This window comes from Meles meles, chromosome 20, assembly GCF_922984935.1.
Source record: "Meles meles chromosome 20, mMelMel3.1 paternal haplotype, whole genome shotgun sequence".
NCBI lineage: Eukaryota > Metazoa > Chordata > Mammalia > Carnivora > Mustelidae > Meles > Meles meles.
This window is the reverse complement of record NC_060085.1, coordinates 13,923,085-13,933,450: the sequence shown is the minus strand read 5'-3', so window position 1 is coordinate 13,933,450 and position 10,366 is coordinate 13,923,085.

Below are 10,366 nucleotides of genomic sequence, written 5' to 3'. Positions count from 1 at the left end.
CTCCCTCACCTGGGCCCCCATACAATGAGTTTTATACAACGCTCCTGCCATTCAACCCTCCTTTGGAACACTGGGGTGACCTCCCCGCCCCAGGTCTGCCTCTCCACTGTTGTTCACTGCTTAGCAAGGGCAGCCCAGGAGCATGGGCCTCTGGAGTCCCACAGGCTTCTCTTCCCGTCCTCCACGTTGGTCTTGCTGACGCCATGTCTCCAAAACACCCCACTTTGTCCCTTTTCCTGTATCCCCCTCCATGGCCCGAGGCCAGGCCTAGAGGCTGTCTCGGCTTCTTAGCTGGGCCTCTTGTTGCCTCCACCCCTGCCCAGAAAAGTCCCTGCTCCCATGGCAATTGTAGACTTTTTTTTTTTTAAATAGATGATTTTAGAGCTGTTTTTGGCTTACAGAATTATTGTGAAGCTAGTACAGAATTCCTGTGTATCCCACACCTAAATTCCCCTATTATTAATACCTTACATTAATATGAAACATTTGTTACAATTAGTGAACTGATACTGGGACATTATATTTTATTCTTATTTATTTATTTATTTATTTATTTATAAGATTTTATTTATTTGACAGGAGGAGCAGCAGGCAGAGGGAGAAGCAGGCCCCCCGCGGAGCAGAGAGCCTGATGCGGGGCTCGATCCCAGGATCCCGGGATCATGACCTGAGCCAAAGGCAGAGGCTTTAATCCAGGAGCCCCCCAGGCGCTCCAGGACCCTGGGATCTTGACCTGAGCCAAAGGCAGACACCCAACCAACTGAGCCCCCCTGTCGCTCCCAGGACATTATTATTAAAGTCCATGCATTATTCAGATTTTCTCTGTTTTCCCTAATATCCTTTCTCTGCCTCCAGACTGCAGGTTACATACAGTCCTCAGGCCTCCTGAGACTCCTCTGGGCAGAGACAGTTTCTCGGACTTTCTTGCTGTTGATGACCCGGGCAATGTTGAGGAGAACCGGTCAGGTGTGGACAGAGAGACACAATGAGAGAGGGAACACAAGCAGGGGGAGTGGGAGAGGGAGAAGCAGGCTTCCAGCCCAGCAGGGAGCCTGATGCGGGGCTAGAATCCAGGATCCTGGGATCATGACCTGAACAGAAGGCAGACACTTAACTGCTGAGCCACCCAGGCGCCCCGTCTCGTGTTTTTTCAAGGTTGGCCTGGGGGTGACAGCTTTGGGGAGGAACACAGAGGTGAAGCAGCCTGCTTGTCACACCAAGTCCAGGGCACATGCCATCAGCCTGACTCTTTACGATGATGTTCACCTGGATCACCTGGCTGAGGTGGCCTCTGTGTCTCCACCGCAAAGTCACTCTCTTCCAAAGGGTTCTGGTGCTTTGCCCTGCGGAAGGAAGTTACCACGCACAGCCCATACTGAAGGGGTGAGGAGTCGGGCTTCCCCCCTGCACAAATTATTTTTAATTCCTCTCATCTCCCTGTTATCATTCACATCAGTATGCACTCGTGGATATTTATTTTATACTTTGGGTTAAAATCTGCTCTTACTTTATTGTTTTTCCTGCTCAAATGGTTCCAGCTTTGGCCATCAGAGGCTCCTGGGTTAGTTCTCAGGCTCTTTGACACTCCCCCGTCCCATCGGTGGTTTTCCCCTCTTAGCACCTCCTCACTTTGTCTTTACAAAATGCTTCACGCTCATCTCCTGTATTTCCTGCTCCAGTCCTAGAATCAGCCTTTTCTCCAAGAAGCAGCTTTTGCTGGAGAATACAGTTGTCTCCCCTTTTGCACAGCGTGGTCACCCGCACTCCAGACACAGATGATGGCGCTTCTGACATATGGTCAGAAGGTCAACAGCAGCCTCACGCTATGTCACAAAGCCCAAGTCATTCACCTCACTCCATGTCCTCACGTAGGCATTTTATCATTTCCCATCATCACAAGAAGGGCGAATACACAAGATGAGAATTTGAGAGAGAGACCACATTCACATAAACTTCTATTATAATATTATTGTCATAATGTGCCTAGTTTATAAATTAAACTTTAGCATAGGTATGTATAGGAAAAATCATAGTATAAATATAGGGCTCAGGGCTCTCATTGGTTTCAGGCATCCGCTGGGGATCTTTTTTTTTTTTTTTTTTTTTTCCTCAGATTTTATTTACTGGGGCTCCTGGGTGGCTCAGTTGGTTAGGCAGCTGTCTTCGGCCCGGGTCATGATCCAGGGTCCTGGGATCGAGCCCCTTGTCGGGCTCCCTGCTCAGCAGTGGGGGCTGCTTCTCTCTCTGCCTCTGCCTGCTGCTCCCCTGGTCTGTGCTCTCCTGCTGTCAAATAAAATCTTTAAAAAAAAAAAAAAGATTTTGTTTATTTGAGAGAGAGTGCACAAGCAGGATGAGGGTCAGAGGGAGAAGCAGACTCCCCGCTGAGCAGGGAGCGGGGTGTGGGACTCCATCTTGGGACTCTGGGATCATGACCTGAGCTGAAGGCAGACGCTTAATGACTGAGCCACCCAGGCACCCCTCCACCGGGGATGTTGGAACATATTCCCCACAGATCAGAGGAACACTGCTGCGCTAACACAAACTGAGATCGGGGCATTCGTGTGCTGCTGGCTACTGGGGATCATTGCTTCTAGGCCTCACAGCTGACAGCAAGGACACAAAATGTGTCTATTACCTGTATATACACACAGACCTGTAAATAGCTCCACACATAACGGTCTGCATCTGAATTGTTACACATGAATTCATGCAGACGTCTCTACACCTCATGCATTAGCAAATGGATTCTTCTAGTCTCCTCCCCTTGCCTGTCTAGAACCTCCAGCCCAATGTGAAAAACCTGGCTCCCACCCTCCACCCACCCCGTTAACTTAATTGCTCCATTCCAGTGCACATTTCGGTGGATCCAGGATGTCTACCTGGTCCCATGGTGAGGGTTTCAGACAGGGACGGATCACCTTCCTCCGCAGCTCCAAACCCTCCTCTAGGGCTTGGCACCCTCAGTAAAGACCCCACGCCCTCCCACAGCCCTCCAGGCCTGTGAAGCCAGACACTGTCTACAGCCCTGTCCTCGTCTCTCCCTGCCGGCTCACTGCTGACCTGACAAAATCAATCCCACCTCAGGGCCTTTGCCCCTGTTGTTCCCTTGGCCGCAGTGCTCTCCTCCCAGCTCTACATCTGACCATTAACTCAGCTCTTAGTTCCTAAACAGAAGCCCTGGTCAGGCTTCCTTCCAGTCCAATGCTGAACAACCCCCCAACCCGCCCCGCCCCAGGGTTAGGGCATGGCTGGGCGTCATCTCTTCCCCCAAAAGGCTGGAAGCCTCATGGGGGCCCTGGCACCACTCATATGGGACAAATGTATTTACACTCCCCATACACACCTCCCCCAGTCCCCAACCAGGGGGAAGGGGGTGGCGGTGGTGATATCTTATTTTATAGAACAGGGGACTGAGTCTTGGGACTCAATGGCAAGTCAATGGCAAGCTACTCTCTGAAGTCACACACCAAAGATATGTCAAAGACAAGAATTAACTCAGGTTTGGGGCACCTGGGTGGCTCAGTGAGTTAAGCCGCTGCCTTTGGCTCAGGTCATGATCCCAGGGTCCTGGGATCGAGCCCCACATCGGGCTCTCTGCTCAGCGGGAAGCCTGTTTCCTCCTCTCTCTCTCTCTGCCTGCTTGTGATCTCTATCTGTCAAATAAATAAATAAATCTTTAAAAAAAAAAAAAGAATTAACTCAGGTTCACTGGTGCCAAAGCGCCCACCCACCTTGACCTCAGATCCTAAAACAATGCTGTGGGGATGGGGAGGACGGGATGCAGAACTGTTTGTTGGGGAAGGAAATCTGGGGGTCCAGGCCAATTTTCTTATTTCTGAGATGGGGGGTGAAGGAGGGTGGGGGGGGCACAGAGAGGATAAGTAACATCCCCAGGTCACCAGAAGTGCAACCATTTCCTGAGCACCTACTATGTGCCAGGTCGGGGAAGGCACATACTGTGTGTAGGCGGGTGCCGGCCTTGTCCTGTCCTGGCAGCAACCCAGACTGTTACAGACTAGAAGGAAAGAGGAGGGTGACTTGCTGATGGACAGGGTGGCATCTTAAAGGGAGCAGTTCAGGAAGAGCCAAAAGTTGGGGGGGGGGGAGTAGGCCAGAACCAGAGGGAGAACATGGAGGGCTTCTTGGAGGAGGGGCCCTAGCAGGTGGGGCCTGGAAGATTAGAGCTTATTGCACTATTACAGGGAGAGGCAACCCTCCCCTCCTCCACCATTACCTCCTAAAAGCCCGGATCTTCCCAGAAAAGCCCCCCAGCCTCCCCTGCCCCACCCCCAGCCCCTTGAAGGGAAAGTCCCAGCTGCTCAGCGGGATGTCTGGGCAGCTAGAGGGCCGGCCCCACCCCGCAGCCTCCCCTTGGGGAGCTTCAATATTACCAGTCTTCTTTCGGTTCCTTTAAAAGACCAAGCCTGGGCCTCTGTGGGTCCCCTGCCAGATGGGCTCTCCCTCTGCCCCCAACATGGCTTAATCCTCCGCTTCCTCATGGGGCCTTTTCTCACCCCCAAGCGGCATGTGGGTCCTCCTCTGGCATCGTGCTCCCCCCCCCATCCCCACCCGACACCATGGGTTGTTGTAGCCTCCTGTGTGACTCCCCCGCTTGCCAGTTTGCCCCGTGAGGGCGGCATCCAGCATGCTGGCTGATATGTGGCCGGCTGGTGGGCATCCCAGGGAGAGGACACCGTGGGTGCAAAGGCCTTAAGTGTGATCTAAATGTCGCAGGAACATGGCAAAATCACGGGGCAGCTGTGGCTCTGGCTCGGGTTATCAGGGAGGGGCTGCCCGTGAGCCGGCTGCGCAGAGTGGGTGCCCGGGCCAAGGTCGCACAGCCGGCTCCCGGCGCATGCTCCAGGCAGGGCCCCCAGGTGCTTCGGCTGCTGTGGCGATATTTTTAGTGCGCACTCAGGCAGAGGCTGGGCCAGACAGCTGTCAGGAGGGATTGGGGGAGAGGGAGGAAGTAGATAGAGAAAGAAAAAAAACTAAGAGGAGAAAGCAGGAGAGGAGAGGAGGGAGACCCTAGGCCCCAGGCCTTCCAGCTATAAATGCCCTAGACGGGGAGCTGGCAATTCGCAGCCCACAGTTCAAATCAAGCCTACAGCCTCTTCGCGCAGTCTTACTGGAATCCAGTCTTTTCCATCTGTGTTCAGCTCCAATGGCATAGTTGTCCGAACTGAGAGCACAGGGCCCACGACGCTGAAAAAATTCACTGTCTGGCTCTACAGAAAAAGTTTGCCAAACCCTGACCAAGACAAAACTGTCTTTGCTGGGGGCACTTGTCAGTAATCAGCGGATTTTCACCATTTCTGATTCTTCTCCCTCCAGGTACAAGGGAGGAGTGCACCTCTCAGCGCCTCAATCAGGCAGTCACGTGACCTGCTTTGGTCAACGAAATGAAAGAAGTGGGACGTCACTTCCTGGTAGTTAAGCCCTTAGGAACCCGTGCCTGATTAACCATGTTCCTGTCCCCCCTCGCCACCTGACGTTCTAGGTGGTAGGAGCGCTGTAATGCTGAGCTGAGTGACCGTGCTGAGAAACAGCAACATCAGAATCAGAAGGGCAGGGAAAGATCCACCTGGTATTAAGGGCAAAACCCAGACCCACCCCCACCCCCGTTTATTAAAATAAAAATACAAAGTGGAGTTCTTCCTAGGAATGTAAGGATAAATCAGTGTTAGAAAATCTACTAATAGTGTTTTTTTAAAAAGAAAGATAAACTTATCCTCCAGTGGTTCTTAACTTTATTTTGAGGTCCCATTATTAGCGCAAATAAGTTTATACTCTTATCTTCCTAGTGAATTAAAAGCTCTAATTTGAGGGGTGCCTGAGTGGCTCAGTTGGTTAAGTGGCTGCTTTGGGCTCATGTCATAATCTCAGGGTCTTGGAATTGAGCCCCATTTGGGGCTTCCTGCCCAGCGGGGAGTCTGCTTCTCCCTCTGCCCCTCCTCTCCCCCTGCCTATGCTGTCTCTCTCTCTCAAATAAATAAACAAAATCTTTAAAAAAATAAAAGCTCTAATTTGATAATCCTTATTTCTAAAAATATACAACATAACTTTATTAATGTAGATCAGCTTTCTTTCTTATTTGCCAGGTTCTTCTCATCCCTTAAAATTTTCAGCATCTAAGCATACATGTTTAGGTATTTCCTGTAAATAGCTTAAAATTTTGAATTAAAAAAAAAGGTAACAGTCTACCTTTTGTCCTTTAGCTTGACCGTTTCCATTTATTGTAATTGCTGGCAAATTGTATGTATTTCCATGATGTTATTTGGGGCTACTGGAACCTCCTTTGCTATGGAAGAATTATTCTGGATTGTTTTTCACTCCAATTTTTGTCCCTTAACAGTTTGGAAGTTATAGACTAGTTCTATTCTCTTAGTATTTACCATGACTATTACTATCTTCTACTCCACTCAACCCAGTACTATGTTCCACTCTCCTCAAACAATACAGGCACAGCTCAGAGATACTGTGGGTTCAGGTCCAGATAGTGACCCCAATAAAGCAAATATTCCAATAAAGCCAAACAAATGAATTTGTGGCCTCCCAGTGCCCGTAAAAGTCACATTCGCACCATACTGTAGTCCATTAACCGTGCAATAGCGTTACATCTAAACAACGCACATACCTTAATTAAAAATACTTTATTGCTAACAAATGCTAAACGTCATTTGAGTTTTCAGAGTTGTAACCACGGATCACTAACAAATAGAGTAAGAGTTTGAAATATTGCCAAGAATTACCAAAATGTGACAAAGAGACGGGGTGAGCACCTGCTGTTGGAAAAATGGCGCTCGTAGACGTGCTCAGCCGAGTTGCCTTCGATTCATAGAAACGCAGTAAAATGAGGCTGGCCTATATACAGATTTTAAAACCTTACTCAACTATTTTTTGCCCTTGTTGTCTCACGTAATTGGGACTTTAATGCTACACAGTGGACATTACAGTTCTTGCTAATGAAGGTGATGTTCTTTCAGTTACATTTCCCACCTTTCTGCTGTCTCCTCCTACATGTCAACGCGCCTACCTCGTTCATTTTCTTTCTGCCTAAACGGCTCCCTTAGCATTTTGTTCAGCGAGGGCCTTCCCTTCTCTGTCCTTCTCAAAAGGTATTTCTGTTGCGTCAGCATCTCTGGGCTGCTGTTTTCTCTCAGAGCCTTAAAGGTGGTGCCTCCCTGGGTCCTGAGTTCCGGGCCGTGGGACGGAGAAGGCTCTCCAACGTGATTCTCGATTTCCTTGCTGCCTGTGGTTTTCAGTCCTGAATCAGCTGTTTTTTTTATACACCTTGCTTATGTGGCTGGCTTTCTGAAACCTGGTAAATTGGTGTCTCTCATCCGTTCTGGAAAGTTCTCCACCTTCATCCTCTTCAAAGTTTGCCTCTGCTCTCTCTCCATCTCTTAACCTCCCTTTTCTCCCCGTGTTTGGGAAATTCACTGCACTCCATCCTCTAGCTCACCAGTTTTCTCTTTGGCTAGCTCAAATCCACTGTCGGCCGTGTCCAGTGTTCAAAGTCTCCACCATCTGCTAATTTCTCTTAGTTCTATTTGGCTCTTCTACAAATGTCTTGCTCTTCACACTTCAGGATTAAACACACAGGTTCTGGGTCTGATGATGCCGCCACTGGAGGTCTCTGCTGCCTTTGTGTCCTCTGGCTCCCACACACGAGGACACACTGTGACTTTGATGCCGGTCATTCGCAGTTCCCAGGATGGGACTGGGAGAGTTCAAGGCTGGGGCTGAGGGCTCATCCAGCAGACCTCCACGGTCATCACCACCCTGGACAGCTTTAGACCATTTTGTCCACCGGAGGCCTCTGGCCACGCAAGGAATGCTGGGAGTTGCACACTCAAACAAGGTCACCATCCACCAGGCTAGATTCTCCCCACTCTTCCTCCCTACAGCCAGGCTAGAGATAACCAAGTTTCCTTTCCATTCCTGGGAAAATCTTATTTTGATTTTGACTCCACCCTTTGAGGTCTTAACAGAGCCACCATACTGAAGGCCCGAGAAGACAGAAGACCAAACCCGCCTTGTCTAACACATAAGCTGCTTCCTTCCTGGAGCTCCTGCCTAGGCTGATATTCTGGTCTCTGACGGCTCCTTACCCTCTGGTTGCTCACTGACACAGTAATCCAGACTTAACTCATTTTTATCCAGCAATTTTCATTGATTTTCTGGGAGGATCAGCTTGAGAATCTAGTCTACTATCAGGCCAAAAGCAGAACCTTTTTTTTTTAAGATTTTTTTTTTTTTTTTAAGTAATCTCCATACCCAACGTGGGGCTCAAACTCACGACCCCGAGATCAAGAGCCACCCACTCTACCAACTAAGGCAGCCAGGCGCCCCTGTAACGCTTCTTACAGCATGTGTTTGGGCCCCCTCCATGGACATTCTAGAACTCCAAAAAGAGGGAGCATGCGAAAACAGCTGGGAATTTAAGAAGGGAAAAAATAAAATTAAGGAGAAAGAACATGCTGAGTAGCTATTAAGACGCACAGGACTACACCCGGGAAATAGCCAGGAGAGGACCAGAAAAGCCGGTGACGGATTAGAGCAGATGCAGAAACAGACGCCAGCACACTAGGGTCTTAACTTAATAGGGAGGAGGGAGCGTTTCAAATCTGTACCCAGCCTGGGGACCATCCGCTGGCTCTTTGGGCTGGGGCAACCCCTCCATCTCTCTTCATCCCTAAATAAGGCCTGGATGGATGAAAATAAAAGTTAAAATTATAAGCAGAGAGAAAAAAAACAAACACGGGAGAATTTGTGCCAGCTGCAAGAACAGCCTCTCAAAGCATGAAAAGAAAGACATTTAAAAACAGTGGTTTGAAAACCATAAAAATAAAATGTTTACAGAAAAAGTGCTCATGAAATTGAGAGGTCGATCTGGTAAAAAAAAAAAAAAGCGCACCACAAAAAGCTTAATGGTTAAGACGGTAAATGTTGTTAAGATGTTTTTTAGCACAACTGAAAATTTTTTAAAGTGTATTTTTTAACAGGTTTTATTATTTGACAGACAGAGATCACAAGTAGGGAGAGAGGCAGGCAGACAGAGGGAGAAGCAGGCTTCCCTCTGAGCAGAGATCCCAATGTAGGGCTCGATCCCAGGGCCCTGGGATCATGACCCCAGCCGAAGGCAGAGGCTTTAACCCGCTGAGCCACCCAGGCACCCCTTTTAAAAAGATTTTATTTGTCAGAGAGAGAGAGCGTTCGTACAAGCAGGGGGAGCAGCAGGCAGGAGGAGAAGCAGGCTCTTCACTGAGCAAGAAGCCCGATGATGCAGGGCTCAATCCCAGGACCTTGGAATCATGACCTGAGCTGAAAGCAGCACTTAACCAAGTAAGCCACCCAGTCGTCCCTAAAATGTATATTTAAAAAGCAGAATTATGATATATAAATGAGAAAAAGATACACATGTAAGAAAACAGTCGAAGCAGCCAATTACAAATAAGCACATTTTAGAAAACCTGGTGATAAAACAAATGAAATGAGGATGGGAGGCAGCACCTGTCACTCAACATTTGGTCACAGTGAAACCTCCGGCCCTGTGGCCTCACGTATACACAGTGACCCACCCTGTGACCCAGGGCTAAGAAGCGCCCCCCTTACCTAGCAACAGGAAAAAGCGGGCAAGGGGCCACAGGCTGCGTGCCCGGCAGCAGAAGTAGCAGGCCTGACTGTCCCCACACCAAATACCAGCTGGGCGCGACACCAGTACCCCCTTCCCTGTGAGCAGGTGAGAGGCGGGTACAGAGACAACCAAGTGGGCGCAGGTCACAGATCGAGGTCCCAGGTGCTGAGCAGCTCCCCCAGACCGCTGCTCCTCCCTTCCCAGGGATGTTGCATTCTGAGCTGGGCCCCGACATCACCTATGGCACCCTGGTGAGTCCTGTCCCCTCTCTGGGCTCCGGGGCGGGCTCCCTTGATGTTCCTCTGCACCTCCCGACAGCCTGGCCCCATCAAGCCCCAACATCCCACAAGAGGACAGCCCGACAATGGTTCAGCAGCTCCCTCAGGGAGCAGTCAGGTCCCCACACCAACCCGCCTGCTGCCACGCTGCCCGCTCTGGAGTGAACCATGTGCCCCCTGGAGCGTCTGGAATAAACCTATTTGCCGGCCACATGGGTAGATAGCCAGGTGGGCCCCCTGCACTGAGGCTCCCTTGTTTGAGAGGTCTGGGTTTCCCTTTCTTTCCTTTTTTAAAGATTTTATTTGACAGAAAGAAGCAGGCTCCCAGCTGAGCAAGCAGCCCAACACAGGGCTCGATCCCAGGATCCCGGGGTCATGAGCTGAGCTGAAGCAGACGCTTAACCCACTGAGCCACCCAGGCGTCCCTTGGTTGGTTTTAAGAACTGGC